The following is an 11080-nucleotide window of genomic DNA, read 5'->3' as shown; positions in this document are numbered from 1 at the left end:
ATGAAATAATAAATGTATAAGAATAATAAATTATAAAGAAGAGTAACAATTATGTGAATGTATACTTAAAATGGTATGTAAGAGAATAAAAAATAAAAATTCTTTGAAAAAAAGAAAAAAATAATGTTTGTGTTAATTAATGAATATTTTGTGAAAAGCATCTATATATATTCCAAAATGCAACAACTTTGCTTTTTCTTTTTACAATCTTGGAAACCAGTAAGTTGGAAAACTGGGTTTTTATTACTTACTAGTCGATAACCCGGCATTGCCCGAATATTTATTTATAGGGTGAAAATGTCCAGACCAAACATAATTTCTAATGTTGGATTTTCTCCCCTGTGCAGTATTGTGAAGCCATTACCATGGCAACTCCACTGGCTTGCAAAGCAGAAGTCATTTTACGGCAGTACAGTAAAAAACATTTTAAGGCACAACAGGCTGTATTTTAACACCCCCTCCCCTGAAGGGTTTTAGGGATGTCTTACCCCACAGTATTTGTTTCCAGAGAGTAAGTCATCTATGAACCAAGTTTGGTTGAAATTGCTCGATGCATTCTGGATTTATGCTGGAATAAACACAAACGGAGGGTGGGGGGGAGAGCGATAGAGAGAGAGCGCTGTTTTTATATATATAGAAGATTTGTCAGTTTGCCTTTTGTTAATTAGTTTGGAAGGCAGCGTATTCTGCTCCAAGAACACCTAGTTAGCTTCAAGTCACCATCAATATAGAAACTGTCAAGTTTCAAAGCAAGATCTCTGTCCCTCCTTTTAAGTCTATTTCTGTCCTGTTGTCTTCCCATATGTTTTTTATTTTATTTTATTTTAACTTGGAATACAGCCAAATGGGTGTGAGAGGCAGGGTGGACCAATCAATCTAAAGAAACCAGAGAGCAATCTCTTTCTGCTATCTGTTGATTGCCAGTTGTTTTTCAAGCTGGCTGTTGTCACGCTGAAGGAGAAGAGTCATGAAATCATGTTATGTCCTCGATTTGCGACTGGTCATGGGTCATCAACATATGACCATCCGCAAGTCCTTGACATATGACTGACATCCCAGCAACCAAAGGCTCGCACCTATTGGCTAAAGCATGCCTGGCTGAAAGCAGGCTTTCTGCTGTTCGCTATTGGCTGCCCTGCTTGACAGCTCCTGTGTAAATAGCTGTCAAGCAAGGCATGGTGCTGAATTGTACATAGTTGTGTTTTACCTCGTTCTTGTCAATAAATGCTGTTCCACATTGCCTCAGCTGTCTGTGCCTCATCTGTCCTCACAGTATTTTACAAATCAGGGCTACTTGTGTTATCTCTAATAAGTACTATACTCACAAATCAGGAAGCCTTTCTGTAGTGATAGAGGTATGATAAAGACTAGTAAAGGAGACAACAAAGATTATACCAACACTGGTGTGTGCTAACTTAATGATGACAGCTTAATTTCATAGGTGGGAAAGTTCGTAGTAGGGAAAAATCCTGAAGCAAACATTCTTCATCTGGTATCCTCCATATAATATTTCAGATTCCCTGGCAACAAATTATGCTGAATGGTGGGAATTTACTCTTCCTATGATACATACTTGCCCTTTTTTCCTACTATGTCCCCATAATATTGTCTTCACATCATTTCCAACCTCTGAGTGAGACAACCTATTTCTGCCCTGCACTTTTTCAATTTTGCTTAGAATTTTTTCTTTGCCTGGATTTCTACTGTTAAGAAGTAAAGTCACAAGTAGTAAGGAAAACATCAGAAAAGAATGAAAAAAATATAATGAGGAAAAGCGTCAAAAGCAATTCGTCCTGGATTAGGAAGTGATGGAAAACTAGCCTAGGATGTAATGCTAATCACCTAATCTGAATGACAAGGAGGATTAAGGGTTTTGACATAACAACTAATAGTGGAAAGATATAAAAAAGCTAAGAAAAGTAAGTATCTATGATCAAAAAGATGGTCTCAGAACAAGCAAGAGTTTTAGATCAAATGAAAGAGGAAAAACAGGTTTTATATTCAGAGACAGAAAAAAACCCATCCTTGCATAATTTTTTAAAACAATATTTATACATTTTTTTCCTTTAATATACATAAGTGTTTAGTCAACAGTATATTGTCTGAGTCCATTTACTTATACAAGATCATAGTAATCATACTAGTAACAACAACAACAATAATAATGCTAATATTTGCTTATATATAGTAATAATATTTCCTCATTTACTTTTACATAACAATGTTTTTTCTTCTAATTTCTATTTCTTTTATCCAACCACCGATAAAACAAGTCCCATGTTATAAAAATAACAAGTGAAGCGATATTCCTGTGCTTTGCAAATCATTTTTGCTATTGCTATCTGATTTTTCTCAATGGTTTCCTTCAGGCAAGTGCTGGGCTGGTTTGTTGATTCAGCTTTGCTATATTTTACAAGGTGTGAAGTGTTTTTGACTGAATGCCCAGACATCTAGTTAAGCTTATTAAGAGTTTCCCTGGCCATCTGGGGAAAGAAAAAAGTGGCAAAAAGTGTCATTTTATTATACTATTGTGTTTGCTTGCTTTTCTGGTTATGGGAATAAAAATTAATACAGAATGAATAGGCAGAATTCCCCTCCCTATTTTCCTCTCCAAAAACTAAGACACGTCTTTTACTCCAAAAAATACAGTATCTTCATTTTTTCAATATTGTGCAACTACAATTCTCACTGCTGTCAACACATGGAATATTAGATACCTATTGCCTTTATTATAACTTTCTGCTATTATATCTAACAAAATTATTTCTGGCTTTAAGCCTATGCATTGTTTATCATTTTTTCTGACCATGTATGTATTTTTGTCCAATTTTTTTTTTTGCCAATGGACATGTATAATTTATTGTGGTATCATATTTCATATTGCAAAATAATTGTATTTGCATTTATTTTGCATTTAAATTGTGGCTTCAATGGAATCCATTTTTATGTGTAAGATTTTTATTTCCATTTTCTCTACCCTACAGGCACGCTTTATAAAAGCAGTGGCAAGTAGTGGCTTACATCACTGCAGCAAGAAGCAGATGTTCCCATGTTTTGGGAGTATGACAAGATCAGCAGTCTCTAGTCTCCTGGAAAACTTTTAGGTTATCCTTCTCCAAGCTGATGCCCTCAGATGTTTAGGACTACAGTTCTGAGTCATTTACTAGTGAGGAGTCTTGGAATTATAGCCAAATGTATCATTCATTTAGATCCTTATCAGTGGTGGGATTCAAATTTTGGTTTGAAATACCAAATTTTGGGATTCCTACTGGTTCTATGGATGTGGCTTGGTGGGCATGGCATAATACTCTGCTCAACAAATAATTGTCTACATTTATATACAAGGAATGCAAATTAAAAAACAAAAAGAAATAAAAAATAAAAATGCAGAAAAAAGATAGTAAAGAAAAAGAAAAGAAATATATAATAGAAATGACTTTCCATTTCATCACAAGCGTCAGCAATTTTTTGTTTATGGCATTCTTTTAAAATACAAAAAAAATCCCTTCCCATATCTCTTCTTTATGGTTTTACGGTTTACGGTTTATTAGGATTTGTATGCCGCCCACTCTCCAGAGACTCAGGGCGGCTTACAGATAAAAGCAGGAAGGGGAAATGTAGGAGCCAGGGCTGTCCATAACAGGCTAGGTGAATTAGCTAAGGATCAAAAGGATAGAATAAAAGCTATCTGAATTTAAGAATCCTAGTGAACATTTGCCATAGCCATATCAAAGAAAACAGCCCTGAGGAAAATCAGATAAAAAAGACAGCTCTGAGAATAACCAGAGTGTTGGAATTCATTTCAAGTGTTTGTGTGAAAAGCAACCTCTGTTATCTAAGATACAAACATACAGAGATGAAAAGACCTTGCACCAAAAAGATATATCTTCTGACCTGATTTACTATGCAAAGCCTCATGTAACAAAAACCTGTTACTCCCTGCTGTGATTTACAACTCTCTATCTCCTCAATGCCATTCAGCTGTAAATCTTTTGTTCCCCTTCCTACCCTCCCTTTTGCCAGGATGTGATTTGTAGAATACTGTGTTAGTTTATTTTGTGCCATCTGTTGATTATATATGTCCTTTGATACATTCCTTCTGATAACGATGTAATTAGCTTTCTTCTAATAAAAGGCACTCTGAAGGAACAGAGAATTTGCCACTTTGCCCAGACCGTTGCCTTCGTGTCTTATTGGGGAGCAGTCTAAGGGATTGGATCGCAAAGTGGACCGCTGGTTGAAGGGAATCCCGCAACCTTTGCGGGCGCTGTCTCTTCAAATGGTGACCCCGACATGATTCATTTAAAACAGGAGTCCATCGAGGTGCGACGCAGGAGAGGCTTCTCGTCTCGTGGCGTGCCCAACACCCTCATCTCTTACCCAGCGCAAATTCGTAAGTATGGGGGCAGATTTATCTAAGGGACAGGTGGTCCACCTTAAGGAAATTGGACCTTTGTCTAAAGAGCAGAAGGCTCACCTTAAGGAAATTAGACAAATAGTTGGAGCTCACAAAATTATATTAAAGGATAGAGGTGAACTTCCTACAAAAAAAGGGGTTCGGGAATTAATGAACTACATTTGGCAAAATTGTCCATCTTATCCAGCATATGGATTGCTTAATATAGACGCATGGACAAAAATAGGTTCTTACTTACATGAAGAACCAAGGGCGCCACCATCTATATTGATCAGTTGGAAAGCAGTTTTAACCGCCCTCTGTCTCCATCAAGGAGACACATTTACTCTTTCCAAAAAACAGGCGGATGAAATAACACCCTCAATAACTCCAACCGCCCCTCCTAAATCTGAAGAGGTAACAACAGAGGTTGTAGAGAAAGTGAAGGAGGAAAATAAAGAGGAGATCATACAACAGACTTCTCAGGGAGAAAAACCTAACATTTACCCGGTTTTAAGCAGTGAGTGTCCATATGGTCCCCTCACCACGGGAATCCAGAAAGCAAGAAGTGGGGATAGTGTAAAACTGGAGGATCTAAAAATGATGGCCGCTTTCCCCGTTGATCTTGCAGGAGCAAATCCTGTGTTCACTCCCTTGTCACATAATATTTTTAAAGATTTAAAATCAGCCATAACAACTTATGGATTATTGTCCCCATATGTTCAGGGCTTATTTTTAAGTTTATCTGAGAACTATGTTATGTTACCGGGCGAATGGTATTCAGTAGCAAAAACGGTTCTTAGTATGACCCAGGCAATGTTATGGAAAGCTATATTTAGAGAACAGTGTGAAATATTGCATAAAGATAATGCTAATTTCCCTATTCCCCAATTACAAGGAACGGGAAATTTTTCCACACAAGCCCAACAAATGGCCATCCCCGAGAACTCTTTGAAGGTGACCGGGAAAGCGGCAATATTTGCCTTTGCACACCTAGATGATATGAAATCTGCCGCCACCTCCAGTTTTACTACTATCAGGCAGGAAAATGGAGAACCATATAGCAGTCTTATAGAAAAATTGCAGACTGTGGTGAATAGAGAAATTAATAATGATGTAGCTCAAAAGGAATTGATGATAAAGCTAGCCTTTGAAAATGCTAATGAAGATTGTAAGAAGGTCTTGGAACCTCTGAGAGGGGATCCCTCAAAGACTTTGGTAGATTATCTGCGCAAAGCCTCAGTGGTAGGGTCCGCTACGTATCAGGCACAATTGGTGGCCGATGCGTTCATAGTAAGTCAAAATAATCAAAAACCAAGAGGTCCTAGAATGGGAAATTGTTTCAATTGTGGAAAACCTGGTCACTTTAAAAATCAATGTAGAGCCCCGGGGGGGGGGGGAGCAGGACCGCCCGCTAAGAACGAAGGAACCCGACCTAAAACACCTTGCCCAAAATGTGGAAAAAATGGCCATTGGGCAAGAGAATGCAGAAAAGGTGACCAGAGGGAAAGTGAGAATAAACAGCAGTTTTCGGGAAACTAGATAGCGGGCGAGGTTCCAGCCCGGCAATTAAAGGAGCCATTTTTAACATAAATTGTCCAGATTTCATTTCCAAAAATCATAAATCTATAGTTTCATTACCATCTGATAAACCAGAACCCATGGCTATAGTAGCCTCCCCAAGAGAACCGGTAGATTTTGCAGAAAAAGAAGCGGTTGTGCAATCAGTAGTAATTCAAGCTTCAGAAACAATTGAAATGTTTACTCCAGGATTAGTGTATTTTTTGCCATTAAATATGTCAGCGGCTCATTTTCCACCAGCAACTCCCTTAATTATGTATCCTCACAGGGATCTTATATCCCGTAAGGTTTTGGCTTCACCCTTTTTCCTAGAGGACACAGATATCTCCTCTCTAGCTTTGGCATGCATTTGCGGTAGTCCGCTCACAGTCAGGGCGGGGGAGGACGCTGCTATTGTAATACCTGTTTCTTTAGAAGCCAACCCCTACGGATATAACCCCCTGAGGCATTGTGAAAAAGTGCCTTTGGGAGATTTGATAACTACCCATGAAGAATACTTTACTACAGGGGTAAAAGCTCAAAAACTATTTTTGACTATAATACTTAATGGAATTCCCTTTACTGGTATTCTAGACACTGGTGCTGATGTGTCAGTAATCAGTTCTGCACAGTGGCCTTCCTCTTGGCCCTTGCAAACTGCTGCAGCCGTTAAAGGAGTAGGAGGTGTCCAGCTGGCTCAATCCAGCGCGGAGTGGCTAGAGGCTTCTATCCTGGGTTCTACAACCAAGGCACGTATTCGTCCGGCTGTTTTAAAATTATATGTTAACTTGTGGGGGAGAGACTTGTTGTCTCAATTTGGGGCAACCTTAACATTGGAATGAAATGGATCCCCTAATGAAGCTTACGCTAAAAGATGACACTCCCATATGGATTGACCAGTGGCCACTCCCTGTTGTTAAATTAGAAGCTTTAAAAGAAATTGTACAACAATTGTTATTGGATCAAAAAATAGAACTATCAAATAGCCCTTATAATACGCCTGTATTTTTAATAAAAAAGAAATCAGGGAAGTGGAGAATGCTTCAGGATTTGAGAAAAATTAATGAAATGATACCGCCAATGGGACCTTTGCAGTGTGGACTACCTAATCCTAATATTATCCCTCAAAATTATGCTTTAACAGTTATTGATTTAAAAGATGCCTTCTTCTCTATACCTTTGCACAAAAAGGATAGGGTATTGTTTGCATTTACTATCCCTGTACTAAATTATAGTGAACCAACAGTAAGGTATCAATGGAAAGTATTGCCTCAGGGAATGCTAAATAGCCCAACACTTTGTCAATATTATATAAATAACATTTTAAAACAATTTAGAGCCAAATATAGGGGTATCTTATTTTACCACTACATGGATGATATTTTGATAGCAATAGAGAAAAATATTTAAAGCGTAGGCTCACAAGTGATAAAAGAAATTATACAAGAATTTTATGATAAAGGATTTAAAATAGCTCCAGAAAAAATTCAAAAAATGCCACCGTATTTGTACTTAGGACATAAAATAATGACAGCTTATGCCTCCCCAGTAATTCCAAAACTGCCTGAAATGGATAAATGTACCTTAGTACAAATGCAACAATACTTGGGTTCAATTAATTGGGCACGTCCCTATATGGGATTAACTACAAGTCAATTACAACCGTTGTTTGCACTGCTGGCGGGGGGGAAAGAACCCGCTGCAGTATTAACAATAGGGGATAAAGAGAGACAATGTATTCGGATAATTGAAACTGCCATGACAAAGAGATGGGTAGATAGGATGATCCCACAAGTACCCCTCTCGGCGGCTGTTTTCAATACTGAAAATTTGCCCACAGGGTGCTTGTTGCAAATACAACAGAAAAAAGCTTTTGTGGTTGAATGGATACATTTAGCAAACACTCCGAAGAGAACGGTTTCAACTAAACCATTACTGTTATCTCAGATAATATTGAAAATTAGAAAAAGAACCCGAGCGGTAATAGGAATGGATCCAATTGCAATTTACGTTCCGTTTCCTTTGCCGTGGTGGGAAAAATATTTCCAAATATCAGATGAACTTCAATTGGCCTTAAGTGATTATTTAGGGACAATTAAATACCACTTACCCACAGATTATAGGTTTTTGTTACTGAATCAACAACATTTGCAATTGTCATCGTTACAAAGTAAACTACCAATAAAAAGTGTGGTTACAGCTTTTGCTGACGGTACTAAGAATAGGGGTGCATGTGTGTATCAGATCCAAGGACAATGGGTGGTTTATCACACCACCCCCCAGAGCTCAGCTCAGCGCTCAGAGCTGGCTGCCTCTATATTAGCTTTTGAAAAGTTAAAAGACCAAGAATTCAACTTAATTGTGGACTCATTGTATGTTTTTCAAATAATTAATAATTTGTTTGATGCCTATCTTTCACCAGCCTTAGATAAGCAATTGTTAGATATGTTTTTACAGTTACAGCAATTAATTGTGGATAGAAAATTTCAATATTTTGTAGCTCATATTAGGAGTCATCAATCACTTCCTGGAATGTTAACAGAAGGAAATGATTATGCGGATAAAGCCGCTAGGGAAAGTTTTATTGGATTTGCAACTCCTTGGGAAAGCCATGAATATTTTCATCAAAATGCAAAAGCATTAATTAAAATGTATAAAATTTCAAAAGCAGAGGCTATAGCGATTATACAACAGTGTCCTACTTGTAGTAAACAAGGAGCATCAATTCCTATGGGAGTTAATCCCCGAGGAATCAAACGCTGTGAGATATGGCAGATGGACGTTACTCAGTACCCTCCTTTTGCACCCTGGAAATATATTCACGTTACGGTGGATACCTTTTCAGGATTTATTTTTGCAACCCCACAGCGAGGAGAGACAACCAAACAAGTGATCAACCACTGTATGCGTTCTTTTTCAGTTTTAGGAAATCCATTAGAAATTAAAACAGATAATGGGCCCGCATACAGCAGCGCTGCATTTGCTACCTTTTGTGATCAGTGGAAAATTGTCCATAAATTTGGCATTCCATATAATTCCCAAGGACAAGGAATAGTAGAGAGAGCAAACTTGACATTAAAAATGATGTTTGATAAGCAGCAAGGCCCCTTTAAGATAGGGTTGCCTGAAATTCAAAACCGTTTGAGTAAAGCCTTGTATACTCAGAATTTTTTAAATCTTACAGGCTCGCCTATAGCCTCCACAGCTGCAGAGAGGCATTTTCAGAATAGTGTAGTTTCTCCCCGCCCTCTTGTTTATTACAGACAATTGCCAGACCCTCAGTGGAAAGGACCCGTGGAACTCGTTACCTGGGGGAGAGGTTACGCTGCCGTACAGCTCCCGGAAAAGGTTTTGTGGGTTCCCGGCAGATGCATACGACCGTTTCATGAAAAATCGGTGGAAACGGATAATAAAAAGGATCCAGAAGCAAGCCTGTCATTTTTGTTTGAAGCGACAGACTACTAATTGGCTATTGTGACCAATGTGTTGGTTTTACCCTTGCCCCGACAGTGCAACAGGCCATTGACAATCCATTTTATAACAATTATCACGAAGGAGCTCTTGATCCCTTTCTTTACATCAAGTACCTAGGATGAAAATCTGTCTGGAACAAGTCATTGGCCGTTCTTATGTCCCAAGGGAACGATAACCTCGATGTCCCTTTTTCAGAAGACCATTGCCCGGACAAGAAATGGGATTTTGGGATTATTGGGTTCTTCCCATGTCTTGTAAGCATTTCTTGTTGCATTCTTTTGTAATGATGTTGGGAATGGGAATTGTACTTTTAATAATATGGGGGGCATTTGAATATGAACACAAAAATAAGAAGGAAATAATGGAGGATATTCAAGAAATTCCTTTCCCACACAACCGCTCAAAAAGAGCGATAATTCCATTCTCCAATAGGGAAAACTGCAATTCTCAAGGGATGTGTATTTACCCTCACAATACATATGGAGAAGCCAATACACAAGTTACTTTAACTTGTTATTTGAAAAATCCGGAAGCACCGTGTTTAACTAAATGGCGATTTTTGCCTGCAAAATACAAAAAGGCACTCAAGTATGTGAGAGGTATTTCCCACCCGAAAGAGAATGGTTGTTTATCACAAATTAAAATAAAAATTACAGAAAATTCTATAGGTTGGTATCTATGTATACAATATCAGCTAGGTCTACCTAATAAGATAATAAAAGCAGAAGTAACTTCCAGGGCAAACATGAAATACCCTCCAGTCAGTGAATGGTTTCTGTCCATTATAGAACATCAACAAACAATGGGAGGAGGCAGTTTTCGCCACCTTACAAAAAGGGAGATAAAAGAAGACATTTGCACAGCCTGTTTACAAAAAACCAAACAAGGCACAAAAATTTTCATGACCTTAATATATTATACTATGAAGCCTGAATGTAACGGAACTATAGTATCACCATGCACATATAACAATACACAATACAATCAGTGTTATACACCAAATGGGATACAATGTTATGAGCCAAAAGAATTAGGACCCATTAGTAGTAAGGTCACTATTGTAGGATACCAGGGAGGTGGATCCTCAGATAGAGCAGCACAGTACAAAAAAGGGGAAAACTTTCTTGTTGGTAATAATACCACCAAAGGAACTACGATTGACATTTGTTTTGATGTTTGTACAGCCATTAGAAAAGGACAGGGATCCAGGGGAGGAATTACATGTGGGTCACATTCTTGGGAACAACAATACATTGTCAATCGTAAGTATCTGTGGCAGTCGTCATCTACTGGGTCCTTATATGGTGATTATAGAGGGACTACTTATTGGTATGCCCCCCTAAATCACCAAACTGCCACAGGCCCTATGGGTATTGCTTTATTTCAACCTTCAGTGGCTACAGACTGTTCTTCAGGTTCTTGCACACCCTTGTGTCTTCACCTAAATCTTACAAAGATCAATTCTCATTATACTCATCATAACTCAAATCCTACTACTAAATATCTTACATTAGGAATTGGCATAGATGGGACAGGGAAAGATCCTTATGGTTGGATTGTTATAAAGACTGAAACCACAAAATTAACAAATCAGCCTGTAAAGTTTTTTTGGAGTTATGAACAGGAAATTGAAAAACTTAATGACTTACC

This window comes from Thamnophis elegans, chromosome Z, assembly GCF_009769535.1.
Source record: "Thamnophis elegans isolate rThaEle1 chromosome Z, rThaEle1.pri, whole genome shotgun sequence".
Taxonomy (NCBI): Eukaryota; Metazoa; Chordata; class Lepidosauria; order Squamata; family Colubridae; genus Thamnophis; species Thamnophis elegans.
Note: the sequence above shows the minus strand (reverse complement) of the source record.